The following is a 27,184-nucleotide window of genomic DNA, read 5'->3' on the forward strand; positions in this document are numbered from 1 at the left end:
TAGTCGAGTGGATCAAAGAATATCGTCATCAGGTCATAAGAAGCCGAGGACAAAATAGGGGAAATTACTGGTGCTTAGTAAATGAAATAAAGAAAATAAAATGGAAATGAAAATGGATGAACAAACAACTTGCTGCAGGTGGGGAACGATCCCACAACCTCAGCATCTCGCGTGCGATGTTCTACCAATTGAGCTACCGCAAAGCCGTTTCCCCATCCACTTTCTCGGGTATTTATGTTTCCTAGAAGAACCCTGGCAGTGTTATCCAGTTCCACCACTCACAGGCCTTGGCGGCGAACGTGGAGCATCCTTTCTGCTGCAGGTGACAGGAGGACGTGATCTTTTTGGTTGAAGGCAACTGGTCAATAAACCCACGCATGATACCTGAAGGCATCACTGTTGCCCAATTCAAGACCCTCGTTATGTAATAATCGAGAAGAAAGGGGGTTAACCGAGTGGCCAAATTTTTAATAGTCATGTCATAAGAAGCCAGCAAACACTGACACCGAGGATAACATAGGGAAAATTACTTGCGCTTAATAAATGAAATAAAGAAACTATAAATTATTGGAAATGAAAGTGGATGAAAAAACAACTTGCCGCAGGTGGGGAACGATCCTACAACCTTCGCATTTCGCAAAGGTTGTGTTGTGTTGCTTTAGTCGAGTGGTTCAAAGAATATCGTCATCAGGTCGCGTGCTTTTAAAAAAAGTCGACAAGTGGTACAAAAATATCATCAGTAGTGAATCATACGCGAAAAATATAACATAATATGGAATTGCTCCTACCCCCGTACGCAATCGAAGATGTAATGACTGAATATGAATGGAGACACGAAAGCAAAAAAAAAAAGGTACGAAGGAAAGAAAGAAAGTAAACATCAACATTAGGCATGGCTCATACTCCCGTAAGTAAGCAAAGATGTAAGGGTTGAATAAGAACGAAGACATGAAAGAAATAAAGAACGAAGTAAGGAAAGAAAGGAAGCAAGGTACAACATCAGTAATGGCTCATACTCCCGTAAGCAAGGAAATATGTAATGGCTGAATACGAAAGGAGACACGAAAAAAAAAAGAACAAAGAAAGAAACAAACGTCAGGAATGGCTCACATCCTCGTAAGCAAGCAAAGATGCAAGGGCTGAATATGAAAGAAGAAACGGAAGAAGAACGAGACAAAGGAACAAGAGAAAGAAATAGCGAAAGAAAGAATGAAATAACCTCTAGATTGAACATTAGGTATTATGATCTGTCGTTGAGGAAAGGGACCTACATTGCAATACGTTTACTTCACAATGCAGTTCGTTATGTCTTGCAAGAAGTCGTGGGAACCTCCTATCAGATAACCTAGTGCATCGCCACGTGTGCAGCATGCTTTCGCCTTCACATGTTACAGCATTTACAGTGTAACAGGGCGCTGGTTTCCTTTTACCGAAATATGCAGCCAAGGGAACTCCAATGGGAGGTTGCGAAGTATACTATTCCAGATGTCAGAACCGAGTTTGAGGATTGCGGCACTGCTTATGGTCGACATGATTTGGTAGCTGGCTTGAATATCCTGCGATGACAATGTGCTGACAATTGAAAAAGTTACGGCGTGTCGACAATGACAGCACGAACACGACGGCACGACAACTATACAATCACAACAACGAGACGATGGAGGAGTGATGGTGATGAAAAGGCGACAGCGTGAGGACAATGGCATGGCCACTACTGCATACCAACGTTTCCTTATCCGCTAGTTCACTCCACGGAGATCGCATACTCCCTTTCGACCATCCGATTTACACCTTGCAGAACAAACGCACTGAAGGAATCCATTTAAACGAAACAGTGGTGAATTGGCAAGATGAAACGGTGCATCTCGACAGCAGATGCATAGTGGACTGCATGCGGTGGCGAACGTGCGCCGAAAACGTCAGTCCAGACGTGGGATCTCTCTATGAGGGAACGATGTCCATAAGCCGCCTTCCCTATAACAAGACCTATCAGCATGCACTGGACACTTTCCACAAAGGAAGAAGCAAGACGTGTGCAAGACAGAGAACAGCCTCCGTAATGAGTGATGCTCATTTACTTCCACCGCCGTAAGCAATCCAATGAAGAACGACTGAAGAATTGCGAAGTTTCAAGAAGGCTACCGCGTTGCGGAATTGGCGGTAAAAGTGCGCTTCGAATAGAAAGAAATCTTTTCTAAACTTCGGCACCAAGTAAAGTAGCAAACTAGAGTGCCTTAGCTCAGGCCGACCTCTCTGCCTTCTTTCAGTTAACTTATCTCTCTCTCTTGCAAACTTTTAAAAGGCGTGTTTTCTGTCGCCTACCCTGCCCGCCTCAGCACCTGCAAACAATTAGCTGCGCCTGCATAGCTTGAACAGTCTATAGACGCAGTGTTGCATCGAGTTCGTGCGGCTGCGTTCGCGCTTTAAGTCGTTGCATTGCCGTTGAAGAACGTCAACCTGAACAGTCTATAGACGCAGCGCTGCAATCAGTTATTTGTGCAACTATGCTGCTGCTATAAGTTTATGTATCTCCTCCCACTCGATCCCTCAAATGGAAGAAGTGCAGTTTTAAAGGCCGGTGAGGGGCACCCTGCAAGTGCGTGCTCAAGGCTCTTCCTTGTATATATTGTGAGCATTATATTCCCCGTTGATCTTCTTCATCTCTATATAATCATCATCATGGCAAGCGCCATTTTATTCAGCGTGTGGCGTGCTGAATAAAGCGTCGAGGTCTAACAGCTGCCTAGCATGTGGTGCATGTTACTCTCGATTTCTTGTTCCTGTACAGTGCATATACGTAGTATATGTATGTTACATATAATATATCATGTATAGTGCAGCCATAGTCTTCAGTCCCTGGCGAAGATAATGATGCGCTGATTTACACTATGGTAAAGCTATGTGCACAACCAACTTAGCGTTCAGCCTCTTCTGGCTGCCGTTGCGTATTAAAAGCTCATAAGCGTATGTCGTCTCGCAATCTCGCAAGTCACTAGGGCTTAAAATTTTGACAGGTCGCTCCACTTATAACAAGCCATACTCTTTTTTGACGGCTCCTAATTTCATTTCGCTGTCGACCTGTTCAACTCGTGGTCGAATCCCGATTCTCCCCTATATAACACGCTCACTTCGCCAGCGGTAAGAGCAGCTATTTCATTAGAGCTTCCTCCTTTCCACGATGACAGGAAGAGCAAATATAGAGACAACCAAGAAAAAATAAAAATAAAAGATCCACATTCTTATCACGCAGCTGTGAATGACGCGAGGAATGAATTATTCCTATAGCGGCACGCTTGCTTCCACGTCGTCCCATTAAAATGCTGACGTACTGATATTGCGTCTCCTCGAGGATGGCAGGGAATGATATAAAAGCACTGGCCTTGGCTTCTTCACGGCTCCTCTACACTATGTTTTTAATCAATTTGTTGCTCCCGTGCGTAGTTGGTCATGTGAGTATTTCTCGAATTGACTTTTCTTCTTGTTTAGAGAAGAACGTTCGCACTATTGCGGCTTCCTTAGTTCGCAACAAGGCAGGCTTGGGGTATCAGATTATATATGCATAACGCGTGTCATAGCCGCTTCGATAGTGAATCCTGAACTATCCAAGTAAAATAACGTAGGTGATTTCTACAAATAATTTTCATGATTTTCATGATCTCCATCGACTGACTTAGAACACAACATGGGGCTAAATGAAGAGGAGCCAAACGTAAGCCACGTGATTTGTGCCGACACATAGCGACACTTGTGTTGTCACTGTCGCAGTCGCCGAGGTATGATTTTAGTGGGCCAGTTCACCAGTTTAAGCGCTTAAGTTGCTAAAGTCTTGTGAGCATGCCGTGAATTGCTGCATGCCGCACTTGAAGGTGAGAATGGAACAGCGAGTGTTGTTTAAACCCGATAAATTTATAACATTCAATACTATAGCTTCATTGAACTCAAGAAGAGTGAAAGAAAATGCAGCGCTTGAGGCAGCTATCGGTGTCGCAGTTTTATGACCAACGTTTGTGTTCATTGTGCCGTATTGGCGACCACTAAATTTATTCGTTAAGCGGAGAATACGTTTTTGCGAGATGGTGTACACCAATGCTTACAGGAACAGCTAAAGTTAGATGACTGTAATCACTACTACGTATAAACTGTTCATTACTGCACTGCGAGCGTTTTCGCAAGAGCACGGCGCAGGTGAATGAAATTCTCTTGGGATTCAATAAAAGACCTACCGATATATTAACGAAATTCAATGGAATTGTCTGGCACTCAGCAGTAATTTACCATTTATATGTCTAAAAACTAAATTACGTTTGAATATATCCCATACCTAAAAGCAGCTGTTAAGTCCTTATCGCATGATAGAACATTACTGGAATAGCACTCTTGTTCTTATGTCGCATGAGCTACATGTTCCAACAAATTCGCAAAACGTCGGCGTTTAAAAAAATATATGTATATTCCAGCGGCTCTTGTTGCGTGTTTTGTCATCTGGTTCAGCTGCGCCGAGTATATACTGAAAAGAAACTAAAGTGTGCAAACTTCCATCTTCTAACTAATTTTAATTCACAACGCCCAATGATGCCGCGAAGGGACGACATAGTGCTAAAACGAATCAAACCTCTATCACTGCGCCATAGATATCGCACACAAAAAACTGAAAGTAACATGAAGCAATGAAGTGAGAATATGCTACTAAATTACTTCCTCCCAAGAAAAGATTTGGATTTAACCCGATTTTGATTACTTAACGTTGAGACTAAGAAAAATGCACCACTCGTGATCTCTCGGTATTGTCAAGACAGCATTTGAACCGCATGAATCACCGCTAAAATCTTCCCAGCAAAGGAAGTGACTGCTATGGCCACGTCCGGTAGCTTGGACCTGGTCCTCTTCGTTCGAAGATGCCGCAATCGTGGATGCCCGCCTAAAATCACATAATGTGTAATACCCATTTGTGGCAGGCACACGGTCAATAGAAGTTATGCATGACGAATTCCCGCTTCAGCTGTCGGAAAGGAAAGCGACAGCAACGATGACGACGAAGACCAAGAGAAATTACGTTTTAACGAGCCGTATTTTCAGACAAGAACAACAGCAACAACAACAACAACAACAATACGGTTGTTTTGCCTTCTGCCAATCGTGTCGTGCCTTTGTTTTACCGCCTTCTTCCAGAGTTTTGGGCATTAATTATGACACTCTCTGTCAAATTATAATCCCTCGAGATGCGATAACTATGGCGGCAAAACGCGTTAATGCGGCTTGAATCGACAAGGCGGACAGACGCTGGCACAGCTGTCCCATGCTTAGGGCCCGGCCCGTTTCCGAGTCCCACCATCACGCCCCGTGACTCCCCCTTCTCCTTTCCCTCTTTTCTCTTTTGAGCGCGTGTAAAAGGCTTGCGAATAAGGCGAACGTCGCTGGCAAGCAATTACGCAGCGCCTCTGACAGGCGAAGCAATATACTTTACGTGAGCACAATCTGGTTGGTTTGCTTTTGCCGTCCCAACGCTCTCGCATCAGTCTGTTGATAATACTCATTAACACCAAGAGCGAGTAAAGGAGCCGATGCAGCTTTGGCTGACTTGAGTATAGCAGCAACAGCAAAAAAAAAACAGAATAAAGAAAAAGAAGTAGCAGTCGGAGCACGAAAACAGGGCAAAAGACAAAGTTTGCTAAAAGTCTTTGATGGAAATGAAAATCTCTGTCTACCCGTGTGTGCTGTTTTAGGTAAGTCATTCGTCATCGGTATCCCTTTGGCCACTACCGAAGTGACAAAGACTACTGATAAAGGCCTCTTCATCAGCGCTTGTTTTGTCTAGGATAAGTTTCCCGAACGCACCTGGCAGCAAAAGAGCCACAACACTGAAGTGTCGGCGCAAACTCTACAAGTGCCACTGCGCATGCGCAGCCCGACCACAGGTATGTAAACTTCTCCAGCGCCAATTCGTATCCTAGGGAGCGCGCGCATCTCTTCTCGCCGTTATTTTCATAATTGCAAAAGTAAAGTAGATGTGAAGGTCGCACGCACACATGCACGTAGGCACGCGCACACGCACGCACAAATACGTGCGGAAGCACAAAATTTTGATGCGGCTGCATTTGTCTATGTCCACAATGTTTCTTTGTTTGTTTTTGTAATAGAGGTAATTCCATTTTACTATGGCATAATGAAATGAAGAAACTAGGGCAATAGCAGCGAATGTGTTCAACCTCCTATTGATGATTATAGAATGTTCCCAGCGCTCGCCCTTTCTTCTGCAGCTCTTATATTGAAATGGGCTGTGTGCAGAAAGCATCATTAATGGCTGCAAAAAAGAAATAACGGTAGATGGCCGCATCAATAAAATAAACAGAAAAAATCTAATATTTTAGGAATGGCGTGCTTTCTATACAGGTGCTACGTCTCGCGACCATAGAATGTATATGCGGGGTGATAATTGGTTTTGAGGTTTTACACAATCTTTAAATATGACTTGTGGTGGACAGCATATTCTTTCCCTTGAGCTCGAATATTCAAAGATGTTGACATTATATGCACGACAAAATGATACATATAGCGAGATAACTGATGAAAATTCAATGATTACCTTTTTAATGATTTCCTGTATGACTCATTGCAATTTACGAATTATAGCTGGTTAGATTTCAGTAGCGGTCCACAAGGAACAAGTATGAGGACTGCTTTTGAGATAAGCGCCATAAAACAAATTGAAAAAAAAATGCACTGCTGTTCCACTTACATTTTTTTACAAAACACTCTTTTTTGCAATAAAGCACAAAAATAGCTGAACTGGAACGCCCATGTCTTTTGTCGTACATATTGCCAATGAATGTCCCAAAACTGACGTCGTCCTTAGAATTCAATATAAGTGAATAAGCCTTGCAAACTCACTGTCTATAATTCGAACATTGCAAAATGTGCCCTACAATAAATAATTAGGAAGCTATTTGTGAATTTATGCTATTCATTCGAATATGTGTTTTGATGCTCTGTGAAAGCAACGTCCCCGTCTTAGAATGTTCCAGCTGAAGGAATGCAATCATATAATCTGCAACAGGTGAGTTTTAAATATTCCGTAATACTTAAAACGGATCACACGGTATAGGGACACAGTATGTTCTAAGAAATTATGAAGGAACTGATGTACGGAAAATTCTGTTGAAAATATTTCGGAGCAGTGCAACCATGCTCGCCACCTCCTCGATCCTGTGTGAAAAAGGATCATGATGGCGAGAAGCGCACTACGCGAACAAAGGACAGAAGAAGCAAAATGGAGAGTACTTATCGTTTCCGTCTCAGTTATTCTGTACTTTGTTGGTGTAGTGCGCCGCGCGTCACCATAACCTAACTTCCGAATCACCCGAATAACAACCCTGTGAAGAGCTTATTGCGCAGAGCAGAAGCCTCCATGACGTATCACCTATGCACAGCGTGCATTGCTAATTAGGACCGGACTCGTCGCAGCGCCTTTGTGCGTGACCTGTAAGACTCACGGCGAGGTTTGCAGTCGCTGCAAAGCTCAATTATTCTAAGCGCTTCAGTGTCGAGACGCCCGAAATGCTTGTGTGGACGACACGTCTCTGCGATGATACACAATACCGAGTAGCAGACTCGTCTGATGGCGTTGTGTCGGTGAAATCTGTGGGCTGGCGCGGCATTATGTGCGGGATGGCCCCCAAGCTACGGACTTGCGCACGTTTGGCATCGCTGTGAGTGTCGCTTTGTTTAGTCGCCCCTAGCGGCACTTTGAATGATAGTGCACTAAATGACTCACCTATCTATTTGAGGGTTCTTAAACACTGCTGAAAGGCAGTGCTGGGATAGAGCGATTTCCGCAATTCCCGCAAAGCTATGTTACCGCGTTCAGCAGACACCGTTCTCCTACTGTCCTTTATCATCATAATTCTGAGCATATTGTTACGTCCACTGCAGGACGAAAGCCTATCCAAGCGATCCCCAGTTAACCCTGTCTTGCGTTGGCTGTTTCCGAATTGCGCTTGCAGATTTCCTAATTTTATCGCCCTCCCCAATTTTCAGCCATCTTCGATTGTGTTGCCATTCCATTGGTATCCATTTTGTAACTCTAATATTCCACTGGTTATTTTTCTTGCACATTAAATGGCCTGCCCAGCCCCATGTCATTTTCTCGTAATGTCAACTAAAATATCGACTACCATCGTTCGTTCTCCGATTCACGCCGTTCGCTTCCTGTTACTTAACGTTGCATATACTAGTACCGGTAAAATGCAATAATTGGGCACTTTTTTTTTAAACGACAACGGTAAGCTTCCAGTCATGGTTTGGTAATGCATGCCGTATTTGTTCCCGCCAATTTTTATTGTTCTTTCATTTTCCTTCTCATCCTTCTGAAATCACCCAAGTCAGGCTTTTATTTATTTACTGTATGTTATACTAATCTTGCTGCTCTAAAAGTGCATATTTGTTAGCGTCCTACTCGGCCTACAGGAAACGAAACGGTGTGCGGTGAGCGGTGTGTAGAACGTTAGTCGTGGCATCGGATATGACCTGTATTGAGACCGCGGATGGGTCACAGTAAAAGCAGTTTCCGCTTGCACGCGTCTATATTCGGACGAGCCCTGCCCCATCCCCGGAGCGCTGCAAATCAAGAGAGAGGGAGCAGGCGTAAGCATGATACGCCCAACGGCTGAAACGTTGAACGTCCTCCTTTCCAACGGAAGCTCGCTATACAGATGCGGCAATTTCGTCTTTCTCTTCCGGCCGTTTCGACGAGCCTATTACCGCTGTCGCGTCCACCTCCGTTTTTCATTTCCATTCCAGGGGCCATTCGGCATTCAAGATTTTTATGCTTTGCTCTTAAATTTACGTTCGTGCTCGAGTGTCGTGCTTTTTTCTTTTTCTTGTTTTTCTGAGCTTCTCAATTTATCACCAGGCCATCATCCCGTGCTTGCGAGAAGTGAGCGAGGCATTACTCGGGATAAGGCAGCGCGGTGAGCCTATGCGTCATTGCTGTTGAGAGCATTTTAGGTAAAGCGTAGGACGGCTGTGGCTGCACTCGTTTTATACTCTCCGCATGTGATCGTAAAGCGCCTGCAGTGCTATTCGCGGGGCGTGCATCATGTGTGCTATATTTATTCGTTAGTTATGGTGCCTCAATGCATGCGTGATATATAGCCATTGCTGTTGCTTTTATTCTCACATATTCTCTGGCTGTACGCTGTAATTGGTCTCGTTGCCTAAGCTGTCTCGGCAAACGCTTTTGAAGATGTTTTTGTTGTTGTTGTTGACGAGTTCGCTACAAAAAAAATCAAATTTCACCTATACACTGTTAATCTTCTTCCTTTGCATAGTACTAAAGAGCCTGAATAAATGCAATATTCCAGAAGATGTAAAGGTACCTGCTCAGTCCAAGATAATGTTTTTCAAAAAAAAAAGACAGGAAAACGTTCTTGTGGTCAGGTTGCAGGCTCCGAAAACACATTATCGGATTCTTCTTAAATTAGCCATCCGCCGTAATGGCTTAATGGTTATGGCGTTGAGCTGCTAAGCACGAGGTTAGTGGACTCGAATCCCGGCCGCGGTGGTCACATTTCTATAAGTGTGAAACTGAAATACGCCTGTGTACTGTTTGTTGGATACGCGTTCACATAACGCAAAACAAAGACCGAAGAAGCCGGTTAACACCCTGCCTATCCCAACCGTTGCGGAGCGCTCTCCCACATTTGTATGCGGAGCGCATAGAGGATATATTCAGCGAGGAAAGAATGTGAAGGCTTGTGAACGTGCATAATGACGCTAGGCGCTAGCTAAATTCGCCAAGTATTTTACACAATGTATTTATTTCTCTCATTATCCTTCCCATTGTTTCATGTTACCCTCTTGAGTGCACTGATTATATGACGCACTTCGAGTAATCATACATTGGTTGTTTGTCTACTTAAAAAAAGAACGTGGGACAGTCAGGGACGCAAGTACAAAACGGTGCCATTCGAATATGCAATAAGTGAAATGAAATCTTATTGTACGCTGCCTGATCTGTGAGATTCAAGCAGGCGTACGTACAATATTTTTAGCACAATTGCACGCGACTATTTGACCCTCAGTGAACGGAGGTAAGACGAGATCAGGACGCTGAAACTGAATGCATACGGTTTCCTCGAGTCCGTTGATTCATTGTCCGTTTTCCCACAATGAGTTCTTGACAAAAGCGCGAGAACGGCGTGCGATGAACGCGGCTACGAGAAACACACCGCTGGTGCGGGAAGAAGCCATCAAAGAACTTATTCTCCCGTTTTATTGGTGGCTTACTTGTCTTATCTCTTACTGGCGCCTTCGCTTGCATTAACGCGGGAATGGTGATAAAGAACAGAAGAAAAACCACTGCCAGATATGAAATTTAGAAGGGTAAAATACGGCACCTTTTAAAACTATACTCTTTTTTGTTATTTTCCATTCTCAGTAATGTCTCTGATGCCGACTACACAAGAAAATACTAAATGTCTTGGAAAAGAAGCGCCAAAGCAAGACGCACGACGTAAGAGCAAATCGTTGCGGTGCGAGCTCGCCAGTATCGCTCGAGGGGTGCATAAATTGCGCCTCTCCGTGTTTGTACCCGGCAGTTCCATCTTTTGGTTCTGCGTCCCCAAGAGTGTGTGGCGTCAGTGGAGAGCGCTTCTAACCGGACCCGGTGTGTTGTAGTGTACAGACCGCTTCACCTGCTCTCTAACAGATAGAGGTATAAAAGGGACGCTGTCGGTACAAATAGGTCGAAGAAAGTAAAACCGTTGTCCGTAACGCTTGCTGGTTCAGTTTCTTTACCTTGCTTTCTGAGCCAACACAGCTTTCTTTCCTTTGTTTTTTGTAATTTGCTGACATCTTACAATATTCCCACTTGTGGGTTGCAAACTTGATGATGTACGGTGCGATTTAATACAATCGCCTTCTTGGAAACTTCGCGAGTGCTTTAAGTTTAATTTATTCCGCTTGAAAGATAAAAGAGCTCACTTACCTTTGAAATACAGCTTTTACATCCTAAAGCTTATTCTTGAACTGGTATTCATACGCCCATCTGTAAATCAACAAAGAAGGAGTCTCGAAAAAAAAAAGAAGACTTTTTAAGGCCGTCAGGACATAGATGTGTGATTACCTTAGACAATTAATGTCAATGATTTGAGAAGAAATCGAAACATGACTGGCGACATGGATTTATGATTCGTGCTTTATTGCCTGAACGCTCTCTTATGCACTCGTGCCATCATCCTTTAATCGTCTCATATTTTATTATTTGTGAAGTAGCCGGCCGCCACAGTAGTTTCGAAGATGTCTCTTCCCATCCGTACCCTTGAAGATGGCCTTCGCGAACAGAAACGCGGATAGGCGCGGCGGCCAACGCCAAATGTTTGTGCGATTCCCATCGGGCCCCTGAAAACCGCGAGGAGGGAAAACGCTAGACGTCGACGCAGCTACACCGGAGTCGTGTGCAACCGACGCGTCGACTCTCGAGCCGGCGGCGTTGCAATATCGATTTCCTGGTCTACACGAACCTCTTCGCACGCAGGAAAATAACGCAAACCTTCGCCGCACGAATACTCCAACTGACGTCAACTTTACCAGGGAAGTTCCTGCAAACAAAGTAGATCACGGTATTTGAAAAGAATGTTCGGCACATTTCGGTCTGGGTGAGAATGGCAGCCGGGCCTCCGGGGTGCGAGACGAGCACGCATCCCCGATACCACGGCGGCTCCACGGTTCCGGTTGACTAAATCTGTGCCTAGTTTGTGTGCCATTGCGCACGTCACGTCACAGCCATCTGGCTGAGTAAACGTGTGACCTACTGCATGCATAGTTGGGCCCGTGATGGCGCAGCCAATGGGAAGAAAGTGCCGCCACGCCATGAGGGCGTAAAATGCGTCTATAAAAAGGTCGCAGGTTTACCCGAAAGGCGAAGCATCGATTCAGCAGCAAATTAGTGGAAAGCTATACGCAGTAAGCATAGTAGTTCTATAGGCCGTATAAACTTGTCAACATAGGTACACTAACCAAATTAACAAGCGTGGTGTCATGCGCTGTTGTATCCGGCGGCCGTTCAGGGTGGCAGATGCGACACCTGCCACATGCAGTTGTCACGCCTCCATTCGTCACACCTGTCAGCAGCCCAAATTGGCCTATCCACGCCGGAGTGAAGGTCGGTGCAAGGCTACAACATTGCACGCTTGCCAGCAGCCCAAATTGGCACGACCACGCCGGGTAACGGACTCAGCGTGCGTTCCCCCTACTTTCCCTGTTTGTGCTCAGTGATGTGCGTGCGTTTCCTATACCTGCGGCGCACTGAAAGGGGCATCCGCTCACCGATAACCTCGGCGCACCGAAAGGGGAAACCAGCTCACCGACCCCGAGATTGGTATGCTGACACTATCTGTTTCCTGACGCCGGATTGGTGGAAACTATGAACAATGATGACGCAGACATAAAAAGAGGATGCGGACGGTGGAGGGAAGGACACTCGGAAACAGTGTGACTCGGACATCCTAAGACGCTACCATAGTGTGCTCCGATAGTTGGAGTCGTTTTGTAATCTCAACCATGTACCTTTCTGAATATATTCCTTTTTTTCTTAATTCACTTAAACGTTGCAACCCTTTCTCCGGGCACCGGGCATCGTTTTCACAATTGCTAGTAGGTACAGTGGGGCGAGGTGCTTTTGACGGTGCTCGACGCTTCTGCTCAGGCGCGAGAGAAAAAATCTAGGGGCTTTTGCTCCTTGAATATATGACTCAGCCTAGGCACTACGGAGGAGGGTTCTTAGAGCGCGTTGTATTCGTTTGTCCCCTAGACATGCCGGCATTGCGGAGTGCGGTCGAGTTGGTTTATACGCTCCGCCGCTGGCTGCCCGCGCGGTGAGGCAGTGGGCGCGGACGCCGCTTGGTGATCGGTGTGTCTGAAGGGACAATGTTCTGACTGGTGTTGTATAAGTCGCGGGTCGATTTTTTTTGTCGCGACGATAGATCGGATTTTTCACAAGGACTGCTCCAGGAGGCCGCATGTAATCAGCAAACGGAGGCCTCAGGAGAGCACCTGAGGTTATATTAAAGCAGGCGGTGCAGGATCTCTGGGGCATCCAAGCGGTAGCGGGGGGATCAAAGCTGGAAGCAGGGCGGCCAGTGGGTTGGGGCCGCAGAGGCCGAAGCGTGCCAGGGGGTGTTCGCATAAAACAATTGACTGTCCGCGACATTGGACAGCCGATCTTACGATTGCCTGACACGCGCAGGCCTTTGCGAGCCCCAACCCACGGACCAGTCCGGCTTCTAGCTTTGATGTCCCCGCTGCCGCTTTGGTGTCCTGGAGGCACCACCAATAATGCGAAATAATGACACGTTGTTTTCATTAGTAAAAACATGACCGAATAAATATATATGCGTCAAGCCGCCAACTTGATGCTAAGTTCAGCACTACCACGCCCTGCAATTTCTGCCGGCGCGCCTTGGGACAAGCGCATACAACGTGTGCCAAGAAACTCCTCCTTTGTACCTATAGGCAGAGTCGTATTTTCAAGGAACAAAACTCCCCACATTTCCTCTCTCGCACCAACTCTTTACTCGCGCATGCGCGCAAACGTCCGTTGTCTCCGCAAGTGCCACGCCCTGCTGTACCTACTAGCAATTAGAAATACGCATCCGGGACCTCAGATAGTACGACGTAATGCGAACGCATTTTTTTGCATTTATCGCTAAATAGCCCCTGAATTTCGTTTTGTCACTGGATAGCAGTGCCTATACAGGGACACATACCTAGTGACACAAGTCAGCGTCAGAGATGTTGGTTGATGAGTGGTACATACCGATTTGTAACATTGTAGCATCAAGGAGGTTTATTGAAGAGCGGCCACACCTACCGGCACATTTTAAGTGAACCAATTTGGTATCAGAGGTTCCTTGAACAGCATGACATAGGTACTGTGTGCCACATCCTAATTGGCAAAGGTGGTCTGATGGTTTGTGTCGAACCCGGTTCTCTCAGCAAAGTAGGTCGTTGCGCTATCCATTTGACCATGGATTACCTAGTCACCAAGGTTGTCAGAGTGATGGTTAGAGACACAGATAAGGAAGCTGATAGACATATACACAGACTGCCCTTGGAAAGTGGATGGTGCCCTAAAGTGGTAATCGTATTAAAATAAGGTATGCAGTGTCCCCAAACAGCACATTGGGTGGTGATGGATGCTGTAGTGGAGAGTTCTCGAATAATTTGGAGCACCTGGGGCTTTTCAGCGTGCACCAAAAAGTGCCTACACGAGCGTTGTTTCATTGCATCCCCATCGGAGTGTGGCAGTTGCGAACGGGAACTAACTTGCGACTTCGTAGTCTAAAGCGCTGAGCCATAGCCACTAGAGCCATCACGGGGGGAAAACCTTGATTGCACTTTGCACGCAAATAATTCTTCGTGCCATATTGCATTAGGAAAAATAATAATACAAACACGGATTATAATAATAATATTGACCATAACACGGATAATTTAACATAAATATACAACTGTGGTTATGATGCCGTCTCTGCAGAAACCATTCTCCTGACGTTAGCCCCTAGAAATAATTCGTCTTGAATATGCAGAGGACACACACAAGAAATGATGGAAACGAAATATAAACAGCCTGGGCATATTCCGTGTTCGCTGTTTAGGTAACCGCCAGAAAATGCTATATCACACTTCGGTGACACGCCAGTAGTGGCTGCGCATCATCCGCCACCGGCACCTGCTGTTGGCGAACAAAAAGAAACATATCCGTATGCAATTACAAATACTTGTATGCGATTTATGAACAATCTTAACACTTGTGAGACAGTATACTGACAGCTCAAACACTACACAGTGCATGTCAGAGCAGTTATCCCGCATATAAGATGCCTCTCTCCCATTAACACAATGGCTACACGGTTTTCCTCAAGGGATGTGACGGGTAAAGACCCCGTCAAGCCTTTTGTGGCTCTTAGTCATGCCCACAGCACTTTGGGCACGTTATAATTGTACCATAATACCTAAATAAAATCAAATAAAATAAATGAATTGTTCTTTTTATTTTAAAGAACGAAAAACAATCTCACACTGAGAAAGAAATGTAAAAAGACTGGTATCACACAAAGAAAGTTGCGCTAGATTGCGCTGTCACCCTCTAAAGAAGAACCCTTTTTTAACGAAGAAAATAAGCCAAGCAGGAAAGCGAATCATGTTCCATCAAAAGATTCGCCGCGTATAAAACCTTAAATAATAAGTAAATAAAGAGGAGATATAGAAGAGGATGAAAACGTAGTTCGGCGTATAAACCTGAAGGCCGGGAGATAAGCATGCTTTATATTTATTAATGTGGGCAATTTTCTATGTTTTACGTCCAGCCGCCAGGAGGTTCTTTGTTAACGTGAGCCGACAACGCGTTAAAACCACTGAAAAACTAAACAAAAGCAAAGTAATGGCTCTCTGTGGCAGCACTTTCGTGAACGTCGAGAGATGAGACGCCCGTATATAATAAGGGAAAGCGTTCATCGATAACCTTTAACTAACGGCTCCGCGAGGATGCATTAATGATGTGGAAAGCGCTAAGGAGTAGAAAGCTGAGAGTAAAAAGGAAAAGAACATTAGAAAGGGACCTGGGGGCCCACATAAGAAGAAGAATGCGAATTATCCCAGAGCGTTATTTGCACGCCATTCCTCGTCGCCTGGTGGGTGCTGCATATTATACGCATGGGCAGCGCGATGTATATTTTTTACGCACGTGCCCACTTACCCAACTTGCATCCGCTCTCACATTACGTCTATTCCTTTCCCCTAAGCTTAAAAATGTAACACTGATAGACTGCATGTTTCAGGACCTAACTGCAACCTTTTCGACAACGGGAGATGGCACTGGCTCAAATCGTGCCTTCATGGCATAAATTCAATAGGCTTATTTGTGGCTCTGCAAACGCTCGTAAAATACAACAAAAAAGTGTAGAAAAGAAAAGTACACGCACATAATAAAGATGAAGGGACAGAGGGGCGAATAAATATATTTGCGATGAACACCTTTGTGGCCTATCGTCCCATCTCATACGCAGCCGTTCAAAAGAACTGTTGGGCTCGTTCTGATGGCGTTCCATTTCTTCGTTACGAGGCGCTGTCAACTACAGAGCTATTGCTGCTTTTGAATTTCTCAGCAGGAACGTATTTTGTATCAAGCCAAACACGTGAAACAATGCGGGGTTGCTCGAACAACCAATGTGTCACTGAGGACTTACATCGAGCTTTCGAATTATGAAGACAATGGAAATAGAAATAACATGTACGCTCGTTATTGTGGAGATACTTTTTCGTAACGTCACTTCATTGGTAAGCTTAATGTGCCACGCTGTGCACGTTTCCTTTAGATGTCTTGGTAAGTGCCCAAATGCTTAGCAAACAGAGGATCTGCGTTAGCAAATATTGCACAATGTGTCCACCGTTCTGCGTCCAAACTCTCTGAGCTTTTATACTTTACGTCAACCATCAAAGAACAAAATATGCACTGTATCACCAGTAACTTGGAAGTTCCTTATTTTATCATTTACCTAGTTGCCGGTAGCAGTATTTCTATAAGAAACTAAAACGTTGTATTGAATACAAAGTGTTGGCGAGAGTGTTTACAATCTCTTAAGAAAGGCACACACGACCATAGGCCGAATGCCGGTGTCATTCTAATGACAGCGGCATTCAAGAATGCCCGGCTACTGCTACAGGGCATCTTTTTCATGTATTACTTTCATATTAGGCCGTGGTTGGCTTCCAGGAAAGGTGATTGTGTAAAAGTTGGGTGCGTTTGTCAGTGATGCGTTTGAAGCTGTGGCGCAATAAATGCAAAGTGTCCTATTTTGAAGCAAAACAAAGGCCATGAACAATGTTTGAAAGTCCGCCGATTTCTTGACATATGCTGAAACTATTAGGCTTCAATGTATATATCCTCCACTATATAACTGCTGCTTCTATAAAGTACTTTATTCTCAGTATCCCGGTTCATAGGTGTCTCAATCTGTCCATAAAAAATAAACTTTCATTGTTCGAACTTTTCCGTGGAACCTATTGAGATACTGCATCGAATCTGTATGCGAAATAGGCTGCGGCAGACTACTTAAGAGAGGGCGAAGAGCGGGTTATGCATCGTAGAAATGTACAGTGTTGAATTTTATTTCAAATAACCTTGTGCAAGGTATTATCACAGCAGCAAAAACTAATCTCGCTTTACAGAATTTTACAGTGGTAGAAAATGTTGGCTAGTAAATCGCAAAAAATCAAAAAGCTTCGCGGGCGAGCGACAGGCAGCGCCACATGCTGCTTACCGTAAGCAGCACTGACTAAGCTCTTCTAAAGAAAAAAAAAATATTACCCAAAGCCTCGACGTGAGCAAAATGGCAAGAACATTGTTCTGAGATTGAATAGAGTGAAGTGGATCGAAGACCACTCTGTCGGCGCTTGCACAGTGAACTGTCAGTTCTTGCAGAAAGTGGATTCAGCTCCAAAGCAATAAAATGTACAAGAGCAGGCAGAACATTGGTGTAGTAGAAAACTGAATAAATTGCCCAGTACCTATTTTCTGTTCTCGTTAGATTAACTGCATACATTACCTACGAAGACGTAACAGTGAGACGAGGCCGTTCAGAAAAGCAAGAACAACAACAAAAAAGAAGCGATACTAAAACCCTAACAATGAGAAAAATGAGGATTAATTCGTCGTCTGTCTTTTTATCAATGTTTCTTTTTACGAATTTCCCTTTACAGATTTGATGTCTCTCAAACAGAACGACGTTAAATTTGTTGTTTCAGCGACTCTACTTTAAAGTAAAGTGAACGCCAAAAGTAAGCGAAGCAGCAAGCGTTATATTGTGGTATACTTATGTTTTATGTTCCCGGATCAAATGGCCCATTGAGCGAAAAATCCGGCGTCTGTAGCAGCAAAACGGCGCCTAAATTCCAATTGATTGCGATGGCCACGTACGAGCACGCCGCCACAGAGCAGAGCGGGCGAATCGGAACACCTGCTGCTGCACTAGCGCGTCAGGATTGCTGGGTGGCGCATCACCCCTGCTTGCTACGCCAGCTTGTAGAGGCACCGGAAGTTCAGCCGCTTGTCCCGGAATGTGGTGTCTGTGGCACTTCAGAATGCAGGCAAATGAAGTAGTGTCTGGCTATAGCTATTTTTCTGACTGCATTTATTGGCGCCATATTTTAATATCATTTGCTCCTGTTCGCTAGGGAAAGACAGGATAGCATGGAAAAGCTCCAGTTGCAAATAACGTTTGCCTGAATGCACCTTTTAAGCGGAAAGCATATACAGATCAGCTTTACGTCCTTCTCATAGTAAGCCTGTGTGTCATAGATGTTTATGCATGGCATCGCGGTTTTATGCTGTGACTGTTTTAAAGCGACCCGCTGTGGTTGCTCAGTGGCTATGGTGTTGGGCTGCTGAGCACGAGGTCGCGGGATCGAATCCCGGCCACGGCGGCCGCATTTCGATGGGGGCGAAATGCGAAAACACCCGTGTACTTAGATTTAGGAGCACGTTAAAGAACCCCAGGTGGTCGAAATTTCCGGAGTCCTCCACTACGGCGTGCCTCGTAATCAGAAAGTGGTTTTGGCACGTAAAACCCCATAATCTTAAATCTTTTAAAGCGCTGCTCTTAGGCAGCCATTCCTGCGGTGAGCGTTGGCGTTCCTGGCGCACCCGAGCGAACGACCACTGCAAAAGATAGGAGGGAACGCGGTGCCCAGGGGGAATGAAAAAAAAAGAGTCCTCTCGTCCCCACCAGAGCTCTCTTCGCTCTCGCGGGGGCTAGAGCGTAGAAAGCGCAAGGAAGAAAGCGGAGGTGGAGGTTAAAGTGAACGCATAAGGCGGAAAGATGAGGAGGAGCGGAGGGGAGACCGCCTGCGCAGGCGCTGAATTGCCAGCGGCAGCGGCGATCAGCCGCGTGGGCGATCTCATCTGCGCTTCAGTATGGTGGGGAGGCGGGGTCGCAAAGTGGCGCGAGGTGGATAGGGCTACCCTCGTCTGCGGCGAGAGCTGCTGAGGTCAGTCCACGTCAACAGCGTGAGACAGAGGTCAATGATCCTTCAAAGGGTGACGGCGAAGGCCTACTATTAAAGCTATAGATGTGACCCTTTCCTGGGTGTTGTTACGACTGACATTGGTAGATTGATTTCCCCGCAACGAAGGGGCGCTCTCGTCGTTGGTGGTACGAAAGCGTGAGAACAAAAACGTAGTGCCGTGCAAGTCGGGCTGTGAGGTGACGACGGCTACGATATGGCGTCGTAGTAGCGCGCGTCATCTGCGTGGAAACGAAGTGCTGTATTAGCAGAGGTCTAAGTGCGGTTGTTGCTCTGAATCACGTGCACGCGTCAGCCACGCGCTGCCTCTCGCAATCTCCCGATTAGCGAGGCAGTCGCGCCACACTTCGCTCCCTTTGCAATGTGCCGCACAAGACAGATTGTTGGCGCCAGAGACACTGCTCAAACCGTTATCTGCTGAATGAACACTGTGTACCTATATAATTATAATACAAAATATTGACACGCTAAATTCAAACACGTATAGACTTACCCTCGAATTTCGCAGTCGGGAGCATCGTAACTGTCGGTGAATCTTTTACTTTGATGAGTCTTCCTCCCCCTTGCGGGCTTCTGCAAAATTGACTTAGAATTCTCGACCCATCCGTAGATTCTTCTACACATGTGAGCTCTATCGAAGCAAATTTGTTACCGTTGATAAAAGTGAGGTCTAGGTTATGTCCAAGAGTTGTGGGACAGCACTTAATCATCGTGATCATCAATTATCATCATCAGCCTCGCTACGCCTTCTGCAGGGCAAGGGCCTCTCCCAAACTTCTCCAACTACCCCGATCATGTGCTAATTGTGGCCATGTTGTCCCTGCAAACTTCTTAATCTCATCCGTCCACCTAACTTTCTGCCGCCCCCGTGCTACGCTTCCCTTTTCTTGCAACCCAGTGCGTAACCCTTAATGACCATCGGTTATCTTCGCTCATCATTACATGCCCTACCTATGCCCTTTTATTTTTCTTGATTTCAACTGAAATGTCATTACCTCGAGTTTGTTCCCTCACCCAATCTGCTCTTTTCTTATCCCTTAACGTTACACCCATCATTCTTCTTTCCACAGCTCGTTGCGTCGTCCTCAATTTAAGTAGAATCCTTTTCGTAAGCCTCCAGATTTCTGCCCCATACGTGAGTACTGGTAAGACACAGCTGTTATACACTTTTCTCTCGAGGGATAATGGCAACCTGCTGTTCATGATTTCAGAATGCCGGCCAACCGCACTCCAGCCCATTTTTATTCTTCTTATTATTTCAGCTTCATGATCTGGATCCGCAGTCACTAGCTGCCCTAAGTAGATGTATTCCCTTACCACGCCCATTGCCTCGCTACCTATCGTAAACTGCTGTTCTCTCTCGATACTGTTAAACACGACTTCAGTGTTCTGCAGAATAATCTTTAGACCCCCCCTTCTATTTTGCCTGACCAGGTCAGCGAGCATGCATAGCAATTGGTCCCCTGAGTTACTAAGCAAGGCAAAATCATCAGCTAATCGCAAGTTACTAAGGTATTCTCCATTAACTCTTATCCACACTTCTCCCCAATCTAGGTCTCTGAATACTTCCTGTAAACACGCTGTGAATATCATTGGAAAGATCGTATCTCCCAGCCTGACGCCCTTTTTTATTGGTATTTTGTTGCTTTCTTTATGGAGGACTACGGTAGCTGTGGAGCCGCTCTAGATATCGTTCAGTATTTTTACATATGGCTCATCTACACCCTGTGTCCGTAATGCCTGCATGACTGCTGAGGTTTCGACTGAATCAAACGCTTTCTCGTAATCAATGAAAGCTATATATAAGGGATCGTTATAATCCCCACATTTCTGTATGACCTGCATGATAGTGTGAATATGGTCTATTGTTGAGCAGCCTTTACGAAATCCTGCCTGGTCCTTTGGTTGACAAAAGTCCAAGGTATTCGTGATCCTATTCGCGATTACCTTAGTAAATACTTTGTAGGCAACGGACAGTAAGCTGATCGGTCCATAATTTTTCTAATCTTTAGCGTCCCCTTCCTTCTGGATTAAGATTATGTTGGCGTTCTTCCAAGATTTCGGTGCGCTCGAGGTCATGAGGCATTGCGTAAACAGGGTGGCCAGTTCTTCTAGAACAATCTGCCTTCAACAAATCTGCTGTTACCTGATCCTTCCAAGCTGCCTTACTCATTGGAAAATGTGCTATCACTAATATGCACACGACTAAAGTTTGAAGTCCACCCAAGCATGCCAGTACTTGTGCGCACTTAGTGCCTCAAGGAAAAGGGATGGTTAGTTGAGTTTAAATGAGCGGTCGAGACCACAAGAAACAGCAAATATTTGGTGGCGGGCTGTGCTTTATTGGATAGTTTCCTTTTATTGTTTCTTTTTATGTTTTGCACCTTTAAGTTGTAAATCGCTAAACACTGGATTCGAAAAGGTAGCAATAACAAGCACTGGAAAGAGAAAGTCCGCATCTCGTGAGTTAAAATAAACCCAAAGCGTTGAGGCAACGCATTTCGCCTTCACATACGTTGCAAACACCTTACTCGTTAGATAAATCGGGAGCTACACTGTTGGTACCCTGCTGCAGTCCTCACCTCGCTGATAGATAAATATACCTCTTACTCAAAGCATCTCATGGTAGCGGCCAGGGAGATATTTTAATTGTAGCAGTTCATTTCATTTTCAAATGCTGCGAGAAACATGTATATATCTAATACGTATCTCTTTGGTTGTAAATGTGCAGGCACCCCTGCTTTTATTCTAACGTTTGCGGCATATAAAGAGAGAAAGAAAAAACTAGCCAGGCGTCCCTCTCTCATACCGACTCGCTTCACATGCATTACTTGTCCTCATGCATTACTACAGCCATTACGGCAAATCCAAGCATTTACGTTAAGTGCTCTCTCGATCAGGTCTAACTCGTTCTCATTTCGAAGATGGCAGCCAGCTTGCCTTGACAGACAGGTCAACCGCCTCCGCCTAAGGGCGGCTTGCACATTAATCCCAGACGCAGGGGCAGGCCCATTCTATAGCTCCCAGCAACGTACAAAGACAGCCAAACAAGCGTTTGCAATGGATCTGGAAAAACCTTTGTTCCTTGTCTGCTTTGTAATCAGACCAAGAAAAGCAGCGAACACCACTGGCTTTTTCCCTTCTTTTCCTTCTCTTGGCGCATTGGCGTAGCTGCAAGAGAAAGGAACAAAATAAAGAGCCTATAACAGCGGATTTGCGAGTCCGACCTGCAATGCTAAGCACTGAACCTAGGGGAGACAAGAAAACACTATCACAAGAAATGTCAGAAGCACATGAGTCAAGACAGGAATGGAACAAAACTGAGCAAGGTCGGAAGGATAACTAATGCCCGAAACGGAGCAGTTGGACTGGGCGGGGAACAGGGGCTTTTATCGAAAGCGGCTAAGAAACACTCGTATTCCGAGTACTGATGGGATTTACAGAGATTGAAGTGCGTCGTTTGAACGATGCAGTGAATGTTGGTATTGAAGAGTAAGTGGCATTAGTAAAGGTATTACATAAAGCAAACAGTTTGCAGAAGCGGAAATACAACTTGTCTTATCCTGCACTCTCGTGCACGCTTGGTACATTTCGGAGAGCCACTACCCTGCATGAGCAGTCCGTACACCTGTAGTAGAACATCAGACAGTGCAGAAAATTGCCGCCATCATTACAAGACGCACGGAGAGTCTAGGGAAGGAGGAAAATGGGGAAGTAAAATTTCCATGAGCTGAACGAAATATACACGTACTGAATGTATTTTCCAGACTCCCTGTACCAATGACTGCATCTGACACCGATGATTTAGACAACTTCCTGGCCATCATCGACATTCTCTTTCGTGACCTCGCCACTTTCCGGGTGGTGAAAGTGAAGGTGGTGATGGTGTTTCCACATTCAGGGTTAGCCTAACAGACTTGGCAGGCTATTTCACAGCCTGAGCTCCTCTTTCTTTGCACAATATGTCCCCTTGTGTCCCTAAGTCTTCTCTCTCACAGAAATGAGAGAAGAATGCATGCCATTTTCTTGAGTACCATACGCGGTAAATCCGAGAAGAGTTCCCTTGGACACGTTCGTGAGGAAAACCTCTTCTTCTCATGCTGTCAAGATGTCTCTTCCTTTATTAACATTAGCGGTTGCGAGAACAGAATAAATTTTAGACGTCGCTCACTTCATTGCACTCGGTACACGATGGAGAAGCAGTACCGCTAACTGAACATCCTTGCAGGCGTTTAGGCCGATCGTGTTCTTACTCGGTATAGGAGGGTGGCTTCTGTGGGGCTAAATCTCTTTATGACGCAGGGCTGTTGCGGTGGTTTCCAAAGCGAACGGCAGTGTTAACGAATAGCCTCTTTAGCAGGCTGGTCATTCTGCGGAGCTCTCACCTATAATTGCTTGGAAAAAGTTTCATTAGCGAGGACATCCACCCTTTCATTAGCAATGATACCAACATGCGAAAGGATCCAGCGATATTTTACCTTGACACTTTTCAGCGACTTATTTCAGTGATTCCACTGAATAACAACAGAACCTGCTTGGAGGCACACCACGAAACCCGGGGCCACCACCACCACGGGCTCGGCGAGCATTGGAACGATCCATTCTTTGTTTCCAATAACTGCATTTAAAAAGGAAACATTGTAAGGAGCGCGCAAACGGACGAAAAACAGTAAAAAAGAAAGCTTCCAACTTGCCCGAATCACCATACTTCTAAAATGAAGTGCTCACTAATTGAGACTTCGGACTTGGCAGACCTTTGTGATAACAGTGCAGACGCCAAACCGCGACACTATACTCGTAGACAGCCGCTACACCAAGCAAGAACACAGTTCAATACCTAATTGGTTTAGTCCCTCAAGTGAGCCGGCCTGAAGCTAACATCAACGCGCCTTCTTCTATTTAAATGCAAAGACTTCTTCGGCTCCACTCGGCATAAATTGTTCCGGGTCAGCGCACGCCGTGCTTTACAAATATGGCAAAATGTAGTTTGGTCGTGCCTTAAAAGAATTGAGCGTAAGTAAAGAGCGCAGACGCCCTGTGTTTGGCTTAGAATAAAGTAATAATGCTACTACTAAAAGACGAGAATAAAAGGACTGAGAGGCATGCGGCTGTCTTCTGCCTCACAATCAGTCACATTCTTCTAGAAGACACGGCAAGCAAACACCACGTCCCACGGCTTCGATTAGCCTAACATTCTCACGCTAATTTGAATCTTATATCGCCATCAGGATTTCAAATAGCGCAGTGTCAGAACAGCGCACAGAATATAGATGCAAATTTTCCTACCTCCATAGTTCTACCTATTGGTTGGGGCCCGGATTAAGATGACTTCCTGCGCGGGTCCGATCGTCAGTTTGTGAAAAGGAGCAGCAATTCGAAAGGAGTAAGCAGTTTAAACGACCAGACTAAGCAACATCGAGAGGAAGTAGTCAATATGCAGGTGCACTGCTCTAAGAATCAACGCTGGGAGATCTGTCCGTGTGTACAGGGACGCAGTTGGCAAAATTTGCGTGCAAGTGCTCGAACACCCAAAAGCGAGCCTCTGAGGAAGGTATCAACCTGTTGGACTGCCATTCAGGGATATTACAGTCGTAAATTACAACCTGAAGGAACCAGGATGAAACATGTCGTTCTTTGGATTCGGACTCTTGAGGTCGAGGACGCCTAAGTTGTTTAATGGAGCCCATAAGTGGGATCGGTGCCTCGTGTTCAGTGTACTGAGTAGGGCTTTTCTGGGGAAGGACTTACCCAATCAGAGTACTTGGGTCCACAGCACTTGGAATTCCCTATGATGTGGCGGTAAGGAATGGGCCTCGTGTATAACTTACTTTCTTAAATCTGCCTGTGGAATGCCAAAAAATCGAGTGTAGACCTTCCTACGTATTATTTTTAGGCGTTCATAAGGGGTCTCTAATCAGCACGTCTGCAGAATTTGATAAAGGATCCGGTAAGTCACTAGAGTGTTCTGTAGTTTTAGCGTCGAGCTTTGGCGGCTGCCGCTTTGCGTGCTGACAATTAGCTGGAATGCAGAAGGCCGCTGCAGTGACACTTCTGATGCATAATCCACAGCTCGTCACTATAAGAATCTGCTGTCCAGGATGACACCAGGAAACCGACCGCAGGAAGTCGGATTGAATGACTTCCCAAGTTCAGCTGCAGCCACATAGCCTTCCGTCTTAGTCCAGAAAAGAGCATAAAAACGTGTTGCTATTGACTGATCAAGTGTGTAGGAATAGTCTGTACAGAAGGAATTGTTCTTGCGAAATACGTGCTACACGCTTGTGACTTTGTCTTGAGAGCCAGATACACATTTTCCCATATCTTAAGATTCTGAGCGGCAGGCAGCGGCAGCCTACAGCATTTGGGCGAATTGCGAAACCAATGTTAAGCAGCAGAGAAAGAGGGCAAGTCCCGGTAGGACACCACGAGAAATTTGTCTCTCCTTGCTAACAGCACGCGCTAGACGGACACGAATAACGCCGTCAGTGAGAAAGGCGTTTATGACGCGTAAGTGTAGTATCTGCTCTAATCAAATCCCGGGAAGAGCAGCGCAGCGACCACATCCTAGATGCCATCTTCACTTCGGCGACTTCGCCAGCAAGTAACAGTGACTTTTTTTTCTCTGCAAAAGGACCTGCTCTAGAAAACCAATTACACTCTTTATGGTGTCTGCCTCCCCTCAGTCTTTCCTGAAAACTTGCGACGTCACGTGCTCCATGCTATGCAGAATGACGCGATCACTGGGCACATGGATTTCGCTATACGACAAACGCGCTTCCGACTTCTCTTCATCCGTCCTTTTTCTGAGCTCTAGCGTAGCACTGCGATCTGTTACGATGGGATGTGTTTATTTACAGATCAAACGATGAGAGGGTTGCCACACCAACACTTTGATTCTTCAATGACAGACGCCCCTCGTTCTGCTCTAGCTATATCGTATCAATATGTGTATAAGCATAAAAAAGAGCCTAAAATAAAGTTGTGTGCTGATATAAAATGTTTCATGTTTCCGGCTTACCTCCAAGGTCTCACTAAGACGCAAGAACAGCTTGAAAAAAGTAGTCGCTCGGGGCTCGTAAAGGCACCTCTATAATGAATATTATAGTTAAGGATGCACATTTATAGCATACACGATTGAACGAATGCCGAAAGTAAACAAAAGCCCGTGCTCATTGCGGCGTGAAAAATCCGCAATAGGACACCCACACGGACGCAGGCACCTGCCACCTTCAATGTGGTGGACCAGGTTCGAATAACTGGATGCTTCCAGACATCTTCATTGCGAAAATATTAAGGACACCAAAAAAAAAGAAAACAGTGTGGCATGCTTTTTTACACGTTCTACGCCTTTCTATGGAGAATCGACCATAAGTGTCTCCAGTGTTAGGAAAGCGCGATTTCCCTGAGTGAAACGGGCCTTAAGAAAGCGGCATTCGTCTTTTGCTCTGCTCTATCACTGCTTCACCGGCACCATGTCATTGCCACGGGCGTGAATGTCATTAAAAGCACATACAAGCGCACATACTATAAATGCATTCTTAAAAGCTTTGAGCACCCTAAATACACACGACGTAGAGAAGAACACACGCAACAGACGTGCTCTACTCAAAAATGATATTTATCACACGTATAGAAAAATTACATATATAGAAAATAGACGGATCGCGCATGTCAAGACGAGGTAGAACGAATGAATAGAATTTATTGATAGGAAGGACCGAGAGGTCGACCTGAGCTAGTGCGCTCTAGTCTGCTACTCTGCACTGGGGAAGAGGGAAGGGGAGTGAAAGTATTGGGATGGATGATGATGATAAGAGAAGTGGTGAGTGCTTATGTACATGAGACAGTTGCTTCTCTAGAGCCGCTCATCGAGCTTGGTATCCTGCAGGAACTTCAACAATACTTTTGTTGCACGCACTGAAATTGCAGTGTCAGGCCATGGGCCGAGGATAGCTTCCTCTGACAGTAGTTGTCTGCCAACGCTGGCTAGGAAACTGTCTAACGACCTTCGCTCCAGCATATATGCTGGGCAGTCGCACAGTACGTGTTGCAGTGGTTCGGGCATCTGGCAGTGGCAATCAGGGTTGTTCGATTGGCCGATGAG

General features: G+C 45.5%; 1 long non-coding RNA gene across 3 annotated transcripts in view; it reads right to left on the bottom strand.

Moving 5' to 3' along the window:
• Positions 1–27,184, bottom strand: part of LOC135918179 (uncharacterized) — a 421,347-nt gene that overhangs the window by 127,813 nt on the left and 266,350 nt on the right. For 2 of the 3 annotated variants that reach the window (XR_010569588.1, XR_010569590.1), the window contains exon 5: positions 23,573–23,698. The exons of the other annotated variant lie outside the window; for it this stretch is intronic. This is a non-coding gene — a long non-coding RNA (uncharacterized lncRNA). Of the gene's footprint in view, positions 1–23,572; positions 23,699–27,184 lie in introns of those variants that run through there. 3 annotated transcript variants of the gene reach the window in all.

Source organism: Dermacentor albipictus, chromosome 1 (assembly GCF_038994185.2).
Source record: "Dermacentor albipictus isolate Rhodes 1998 colony chromosome 1, USDA_Dalb.pri_finalv2, whole genome shotgun sequence".
Taxonomy (NCBI): domain Eukaryota; kingdom Metazoa; phylum Arthropoda; class Arachnida; order Ixodida; family Ixodidae; genus Dermacentor; species Dermacentor albipictus.